Source organism: Lycium barbarum, chromosome 12 (genome assembly GCF_019175385.1).
Source record: "Lycium barbarum isolate Lr01 chromosome 12, ASM1917538v2, whole genome shotgun sequence".
Lineage (NCBI taxonomy): Eukaryota > Viridiplantae > Streptophyta > Magnoliopsida > Solanales > Solanaceae > Lycium > Lycium barbarum.
The window spans coordinates 81,066,799-81,076,382 of record NC_083348.1 but is presented as its reverse complement, the minus strand read 5'-3'; the positions used below and the strand labels follow the sequence as shown (position 1 = coordinate 81,076,382).

General features: G+C 35.4%; 1 long non-coding RNA gene across 1 annotated transcript; it reads right to left on the bottom strand.

Annotated features, from left to right (window-relative positions):
* Window positions 1–7,104: 7,104 nt before the first annotated feature.
* On the bottom strand, window positions 7,105–8,851 carry LOC132624996 (uncharacterized). Its single transcript, XR_009576605.1, has 3 exons — window positions 8,666–8,851; window positions 8,255–8,310; window positions 7,105–7,387 (listed from the first exon to the last, which is right to left on the bottom strand). It is a non-coding gene; the product is annotated as an uncharacterized LOC132624996 (long non-coding RNA).
* Window positions 8,852–9,584: the final 733 nt, after the last annotated feature.

The window sequence follows — 9,584 nt, the reverse complement described above, 5'->3', positions numbered from 1 at the left end:
GGTTGTGTTTATGTTAGAATAGTGTGTGTGTTCCAGTAAACACCAAGGCATAAACCCCCATTACCACTAAATGTTTTTTTTAAATGAATAAAGAATTCAAGCAGTTATCATTTCAGGGTCAATAAAGAGAAATGGAGGAAGTTGACAAACAATGATGACGTTAGAGTTGAAATTTAACATATTTTTCGATCGTTGAAACATAGTGGACTTGAATTCATTTGCATTTGTCTCGAAGATTCCTCAACATATAAAAATAGAAAGCATAGAAACAGGCCAAATGATAGTCAATACTGATTGTTAATTCCTTCTTAATTTAATACTATTTGTAAGACTATAGTCACCCTTTTGGACAAACATGACATGGCTTTTCCCATTTCTTGGTTATACCTGGGTAACTCTTCAGTATATTCATATGTTTAACTTAATAACTAAGACTACCCCGGTCGAGAACATCAGAATTCTTTAATCAAACCTAGCAATTTGTCAAAGAGGAGTACAAATTAACCAATGATTTACTATTATCTAATTTCCCTTATTTTACAGATGATATTAATGGAATGAACAGAAACAGCTAAGGAATAGGAGATACTAAGTCAAATTATTGGATAGAGAAGCTGAGATACAGACAATCAATTCTTGGACTTTGAACCTTAAAAAATCAGATACTAATATGAACATGTCAATGAGTGGTAATGAGCAAAATAAAAAATTTACTGAAATAGATTAAGAAATTTTCCCTACAAAAAACTGCATCATCAAGTTACAAAGTCTTCATGAAATTGTAAGTTTAATCTCTACATTACCAAATTAGGCTTGGTGTAATTTTTTTTATACTATGTCTCATGTCAGTTCACTCAACTTAAACTCAAAAACAAAATAAAAAATTGATAGCTTGTTTCATGGTAGAATACTTATTTTAGAGTTTAGGGATGACAATGGCCGGTAGATGTGGGCTCTTCCATACCCTACGAATAGAGTACCACCAGCCACGTTTGGTTTGTATTTTTGATTCTTAATACGCACGTTTGCGTTGTATCATGGTTCTTACTATTAGTTAGATATTTGATTGAATTAATCAAAAAAATTGTTAGTTACTCGAGCCAAACACTAATTTTGAGTATAAAATTGATTTAATGAGAAACTTAGGGAATGAACTTTCATTTTATTGGTGAGCTTGGATTTCCACTTTCCCTACCCCAATATTTTAACAAAAAAATAAATTAAAAAATAGGAAAAATAATATAAAGCCAATCAGGCCCAAATTTATAAATAGGATCCTAATAGAAAAAGAAAAACCTGATATTACATAGTATTACTGTCATGACCCGACTAGAGGGCCATGACGGGTACTCGGAGCTACCCTACCGAGCACCACCTAACTCACTTATCATCACATTCAACCTGAACATACACCGTTCTCAACATAAAACCCATTACGAGACAACCTTCATTTACCTCCCAAACATATATATACATATAAACATAGACCCACAAGGCTACAAAATGATGCACAGAATATGCACTAATAGGATCATAAGACATGTAATACCCAGTGGCAGAGCCAGGATTTTCATCTAGGGGGTTCAAAAATTTTAAAAGGTAAATACACGAAGAAGTCAGGGGGTTCAACATCTACTATATATACATAACAAAATAATTTTAACTTTGAAAATACACTGTAATTTTTCACCGAGGGGGTTCGGATGAACCCCCCGGAGCCAATGTGGCTCCGCCCCTGCTACTGCCCACACACATGTACCTACGAGCCTCTACTGGTATACTGGAATCATAAGGACGAGACAAGACCCCGCTATGCCCCAAATATGTACACAAAAGAATATACCAACAAGTGGCAACTCGGGAGAAGTGGAGTGCTCCTATAAGACTGCTAATAGAGCTTCTAGGTATCCAATCCGTCTCCCTGCCTACATGTGGGCATGAACACAACATCCATAAAAGAAAGGACGTCAGTACGAGCAATGTACTGGGTATGTAAGGCATGAATGATGACATAATAAAGAGATAAGGGACATGAGATAAAGAAATAACCTGCACATGTAATTGCCTCTTAAGGTAGAAACCATGCATGCCAACTTTTACTTTTCAAACTACATCATAACATATATGTATATAAGTAAGCTGTCTGAGTCATATATCATTACTAACCCGCGTCCAGGATAGTCACCTCACGCCGCCCACTAGTGGTGACTGCCCGACCAATTAGGCCCGGTGTAACTATCATCATCCATAAGCCACCCACTTACGCCCAGCGTAGTGGTGTCTGCCCGGCCAACTAGGCCCGGTATAATCATATATATATATATATAATCAAAGCTACAATCATATCGGAGTGACGTAAGGTCGGTGACCTCCGATTGTATTATGAAACATTCATCATCTCTATGTCTCACCTTGAAGGAACTATTATCATGAGGTGAGATAAAAACAATGAGTCATATCAAGAAAATCATGCATTAGGATCATTAATCTCATTATAGCATCATTTCATAAGCTTTAGAATCTCGATGAATAAAATCATCATAATCATCGTCATTATCATAGAACATATCTCATCTCTTTCTCATAGGATGCTCTTAGAAATCTTAGATTTTCAACTTTGGAATGTAAGAAGGTCATGGAAGCATAGAAAAGAAATCATAAGATAGGAGTCATGCCTTTGAAAGAAGGGGACTAGCTTTAACATACCTTATCGTCTCCTTAACTACTCAACGCTCATCCTTCCAAGCTTGTAAATCTACATTCAATATGATTCGCGCTAAAAGTAAGTCATTGAAACGCTCATATGGTCAAACTAAATTAATAAATGAGTTAACGAAAATTGAGCAGCATTTCCCCTTATATCTTCTATTTCCTCCAACTCAAAACCAACTCCCAAAATCACAATATCAACAATTCCATAATCAAAAGATTATATTCAAATTATACTCAATTCCATCCCAAAACTTCTTTTCATAAACAATCCATAACAACAAATTCAATACAATCCCTTGTACTCTTGTATACAACACTTTCTCAACATCATTATTACTCCTCGTAACAAAATTATACTCATAATATGCTAACAATTATAGCTCAAGTTAATTTACACTCAAAATATTATCAATATTCATATTTGAAATTTTTCCCATAACTCTTTCCACTTTTAAGACTTGCTACACCTTCACATCCACTTAATTAACACAAGAGATGAGATGAAGAACATACATTGTATTTGAAGAATTTTAACTCACACAACTTGCTCCAATACTTAATCCCCACAACTCCGAGTGAAAGCAAGAACACCCAACTTCCATAAACCAAACTAGGTTTTCAAGGTTGATCTTCTCTTGATTTGATTTGGAATGATTTGGTGTGTTTATGGGTGTTAAGGGGAGCTTAGAGAGAATTTAGGGTTTGATTTTGGGTGAAAAATGAGATCCAAGTCGTGGAAATGGGTATTTAAAAGTTGGGAAAAAAACATTCCACTGCCTCAATTTCTGAAAATCCCGGAAATAGTACGTGTTACTGTTCATCACGTACTTCAGTGTCACGAACTTTGGGGGCAAAATTTTTAAGTTTCTAGAAATTTTTGCAAAATACGCCCAAAAAGTACGGGACGTACTTTATTATACGGGCCGTATTTTCCTCCCCACTTCACAGAAATACGATATGTCAGTTGCATTGAAAAGAAGACTCGCTGAACTTCAATTTACATAGGTTATGGATTCCGTAACCCCTCATATTCTAGGAGATATATCCCTCCCAAGTTGGACCAAAATTTCTGTCCAAAATTTTGCCAAGTTTTTCCAAATTTCAACGAACCTAATTTCTTCGATTCGCTTGATCCCGAAACCTTTAAATACTTGTTTAACACTTATTAAAGGTTTTCCTTAACTTTTTTGGGATATCACAACCTCTCTGGAGTCACATTAGTTTGCTTACGATGACGCGAAAATTTACGAGGTGTAACAATTATAGAAAAAAATCTCTACTAATCCTTTTTTTTCCTTTCGAATTTCATGTTTGCTACTTTGTGTTATTGTTAAACTTTGTCTCCTGTTATACTTTTTAGTAAACTTAATTTATTTTAAAATGTTTTAAATTTCATAAAAATATGAAGTTATTTATTACTTTTTTCTAAATCTATCCTTACTATTCCAATTATTGAAGTTAATTAAGTGAGACGTTTAAGTAAAGATAAATAGTAGTTGAGAAAAATAAACTTATGATTAAGAGCCTGTTTGGATTGACTTATAGGTTGCTTATAAGCTGTTTTCAGTTTTTTTGAGTGTTTGACTGGCCAACTTAAAGTCATTTTGTGCTTAAAATAAGCTCAAAAAAATAATTGGGCCCGTTTGACTTAGCTTATCTAAAGCAGCTTATAAGTTGTTTGCTGCAAACAGCTTATAAGCCAAAAAAAAAAAAAAAGTTGGGCTACCCCAACTTATTTTTTTTAGCTTATAAGCTGCTTAAAATAAGCTCATCCAAACAGGCTCTAAGGCTATTAAATGTATTGTACAAAACCTTTATAAAGCAGATATTATGCAGGTAGCATAGGGGTGACAAATGGGTGGGTTTGGTAGAAAATAGTTTGAACAAAAATGGGTTGGGTTTCAAACCGTCCATATTTTATGTGGGTAAATATGGGTTGGTGATAAATGATTGGGTTGGTTATGGGTTAACCCATATCATACCAGTGTAATATTTTTTCAAGTGTATGTTTATAACTTTTTTCTTTTGTCAAGTTAAATTAATTTTTTCATATGAATTTCAGGGGGTCGTGGAGGGGGTGGGGTGGGGGTAAGATTTTTTTTTTTTTTTCATTTTTTATAATTTTTTTATAAAATTAAAATATATGAAATTGATTTTTTAGGGGGGGGGGGGGTGCAGGTAGGGAAGGGGGTGGGGTGGGGGACCAGAAATTATTTTCCATTATTTATAATTTTTTTATAGAAGTAATATATATATATGAAAATTGAAATTTGGGATTGGGGGAGGGGGGGGGGGGGGGGTCGTGGAGGGGGTGGGGGTGTAAGATTTGTTTTTTATTTTTTATAAAACTTTTATAAAAGTAAAATATTTGAAATTGATTTTTTTTGGGGGGGGGGTGAGGGTAAGATTTTTTTTTCATTTTTTATAAAAGTAAAATATATTGAAATTTGTAGGGTGGGGGGGGGGGGTCGTGGAGGGGTGGGGTGGGGGGTAAGAATTTTTTTTCCATTTTTTATAAAATTTTATAAAGGTAAAATATATGAAATTGAATTTTGGGGGGCTGGGGTAGGGATTGGAGTGCGAGGTAAGAAAAAAAAATTCTCCTTTTTTATAAGCTTTTTATAAAAGAAAAATAAAGTGTATGAAATAAAAAAAAAAGTGTGTGGGGGTGGGGGGCATGGCAGGATGGTTGGTGGGGTAAGGGTTGAGGTGGGAGGCAAAAAAGAAATTTCTCATTGTCAAAATGAGTTGTTATTGATCTAGTGTGTTCTTCTATGGATACCCATATTTTATCCATATTTGCCCATATTTTTATGGGTTAAAGAGAGACTTGAAGCCCATATTTACCACCTGGAATATGAGTGATCCAACTCACTAACATGTGGGTAAAATGGACTAATTTTCTAAATATGAGTTCAAATTGCCACCTCTAAGGTAGCATATAAATGATTATATATCTATCAATATAAGAGAAAAACATGATAGGATGACCAGTGTCATCACCAGAAAATTTATATTTTAAAAAAGAAAAAAAAATAAGAGAATAAATAATGAAAAGAAAATTGATGGTCACACGTCAAGGTAATCAGGAAATAAGTAAAAAAAAAAAAAAAAACACATCGTAGAACAATCCTAAACTGATTCAATAAAAAAAAAAAAAAAAACTGATTCAATAAGTGCTTTTTAAACACGTTCTCGTATTAGTTATGTGGATTCTTCTTTCAGTTTTCCAATCTGTAATCTCTGCTAATAACTTCTCCTAAATACAACAACTTTGCAAAGATGACTTCATGTTTCTTTTTCCATAGAGTTGATTTTACGGGATGAAAGGGTAACATGTACAACTCTCATATTTTTTTATTAAATGTATATATAGATAATTTTACTGCTTGTGTTTGTTGAAATTTGTGTATTGTAGTTTATCAAATTCCTGTTGAAATTTACATGGTTCATATTCTATTTACGGCGTTTTTAATTTATCCAGTGAACACAAAGGAAATTCGCTTGATAATCCTACTTCTCTGTTTATCTTCATCATTCTATCTTTTTTCAGAATTTTGATAAGCCTTCATCATCTTTCTGGATAATACCAAGCATTCACGTATCGTGCTTCTACCAAAAGCTTAATTGTTCAGGATATGGCAAATGTGCTGAAAAAACTTGGTAGCATGGACATAAATATTTCCAAATTTTAATGTCAAAGTGAAGCGTTGATGTCCCAGCAATGATGAAAAAGAATCAAATCTGCAAACAACGCTCAACAGGCTGCCTGCTTTTTGCATTGTCTCCACTTCTATAGCAGCCAATGCGCAGAAAATAAATCTTTAATTTCGTTCATCTTTTAGTCTCTATTTTTGTAGTGGCCAACCACCAGAAGGTAAATCTTTTCTCTAAATATTTCGGTGTTGCTATTTGTGTTCTCTAAACAAATAAACAAATTTATATTTCACATTTTAATTTTCAGACACATGAATAATGTAAAGGTTATGAAATCCATTATTGTTGGCAATATATAATTGGCTTCATACCGGTGATACTGCGTGCTTATTTTGATCAAGGAAATAGCTTTATGTGATTGACTGACTAAATTAAAGAGATTATCAAATATTTGGAAGATGTTGGAGGCATTAATGTTAGTTAAAATACTTCTCTTTAGTTGTTTCATTATTGTTCCGTGCTGATTTTTTTATGATTGCAGAATATCTGTCACACCCCAACCTCGGGGAGTGTGGCCGGCACTCGGCACCCGAAGGCCTGAGCGAACCAACCATGGCATCTGTGACATGTAATATGAATAGTAGGCCGACAAGGCTGCAATATGACACTAACAAGAACCAAATGTACAATCCTGCACGCAGAAGAACCCAACAGCAACCTCTCTCTCTATATATATAGCTAAGGCCAACAAGACTATATAGTCATGCCAACTGTACAGGGGGCCGACAAGGCTATGCAAAACATATATACACTGACAACTGGTCTGCAAGCCTCTAAAAGAGCAACACAATAATATCAAAGGTCGGGATAGGGCCCCGACGTACCCCAAAACTATACATATACATATGCATCTGTACCTATAGACTCACAACCAGCAACTCCGAAGAAGTGGAGTGCGACACTCAACCGCTGATCTCGGTGTCCTACTACGGAGGCACGCCGGCCTGTCTATCAGCACCTGTGGGCATGAACACAGCGCACAAAAGGCGTCAGTACGAAATATGTACTAAATATGTAGGGCGGTAAGCAAAAGCACAAATAATGTAAATAATATGAGAAGAGATTTACAAATAACCTGAGACTCTGTTCAAAGCCACTGAGGGTGACCATAACCACAACATAAATGTAAATGCGTGCCCGTAAAATCATTCCTCACTGTGGAGGTATATATCATATCACATAACAATAATAATAAATCCCTCTGTGGGGTGAGCTCATCATCACAACATCATCTCTGCCCAACTGATCAGTGGCGATGCACAGCTACGTGCCTACCCGGCCGCTTATAACACGGCTCGGTAAAGAAGAAACACGTCTAGGTGCACATATAAGTGCCTACCCGGCCGACTATAGCGCGGCTCGGTAATGAAAATAAACACATATATAAATAAGTGCAATGCAAGACCGACCTCAGAAGAGATATCATGACAAGAATCGAAGTGACCTATTGTCGTTATCCTTCGACTATCGTTATTGTCCCTACGTCCTTTGGTTTCCAATTACGAGACAGCCAGCACAAGAAACATGGAAGTTACGTAGTATGGATTTGTTTAAAGTAAACGTTATGTTCAAGCTATCAGTAACCATGATCAATATGAACGTCGGAAAAAGAACGAACAAAAGAATTTTAATTCTCTTTGAGCGACGAACAAGGAAGGATGAGAATACTTAAATCTTCTTCTATGTGAGTTACTCATGAGAAAAGGGAAGATTTAATCATATTTATCAATTGGAAGTGGAGCAGTTCGAATTCGATGAAACAATCCAATGAACGATCATTAGAGTTCTAGTCATGCCGAAACATATAAAGAAGGACCCTACATACCTCGTTGATAGAGCGATACGCGTCTTCCGGGTCCTTGAATACCTTATGAACGATACCTACACAAAACGAACTATTCAAGATCAAATCAAACTTATAGCTCATGAAAGTCTTCACTTAGACATTTAAGCAAGCAACTCGCGGGCATAAGTTCGTAGGCTCTTTTGTAGCTCAATTTTCCCACAAAATGCTACAAAAATTTACTTTCCTACTCCCCCTCACCAGTACAATCCTATCCACATCACCATAACTCCAAGCAACATGTTAAAACTTTATAAAACATCCCAACAATCAAGCCAAGTCCATAAGAGTTCATAAGAATTTGCAAAAGCTTATTCTATGGGAGTTTCTACCTAATTTCTAGGTTTAATTGCTTGTAAGGCTCAAAGAGATGAAAAGAAGGTTAAATCATACCTCAAAAGTTGAATAATACTCTGCAACTTAAGTTATTTCAAGATGAAGCTTCCTTCCGAAAATCGAAACAACGAGAAATCTACGATTCTATGATTGTCATGTGATTCCTTATGTTGTAATCACTTGATTTGCCTTTGAACTTAGTTGTGATTGATGGAGAACAAATTTGGGAGAGTATAAAGGCTGTTCTAGGGTTTAATATTGATGAAAATGGGGGCCTAAAACGTTGGGGGCTCTATATATATCACTTAAGTTGGGCCCACTGCCCTGTGGCAGTTTGCACCCATGTACGGAAATGCGAATTTCTGAAACTAGACTCGTAGACCTTCGATTTGATAGGTGGATCACCCCATAACTCCAAGTATATTGGGAGAAAAGCTCTTTCACATCTGACCCAAATTTCAGTGAAATTTACAAACGTAACTTACGATGACCTTTGTCGACTTCCGTATCACAACTCATTTGACTTCAAAACTTAACGTACAACTATCATACTATTTAAATACCTCAAAAAAAAAATACCTTCTTACCATGTTAGCAACCTTACGATACGACAACGCACGAAAACACGAGGTGTAACAATATCACATTATTATACCCCTTGACAACAAAGGAGCATCCACTTTATTGTTATTCGATTGTCTCAGAGCCAGAGATGAGTAAGTTTGAGAGATTCTGGATGCATTTGTTGTCACGAGAAATCGATGTGCTCCTTCTCAAATAGTTGTGATCGATATTTTTTCTAAGCAGGTAATGGACGTTTCTAACTGTTATGTATTTATAAAGTATTAGGATAGAAAACAAAATGAAAAACTTGCTCACTTTGATAAACTTTTTGGATATCCTTTGTTCACATGGATAAAACATCTGGCTATTCTGTTGCTAAAATTCTCTATAATTGGAGTAAGTGATTCAATTT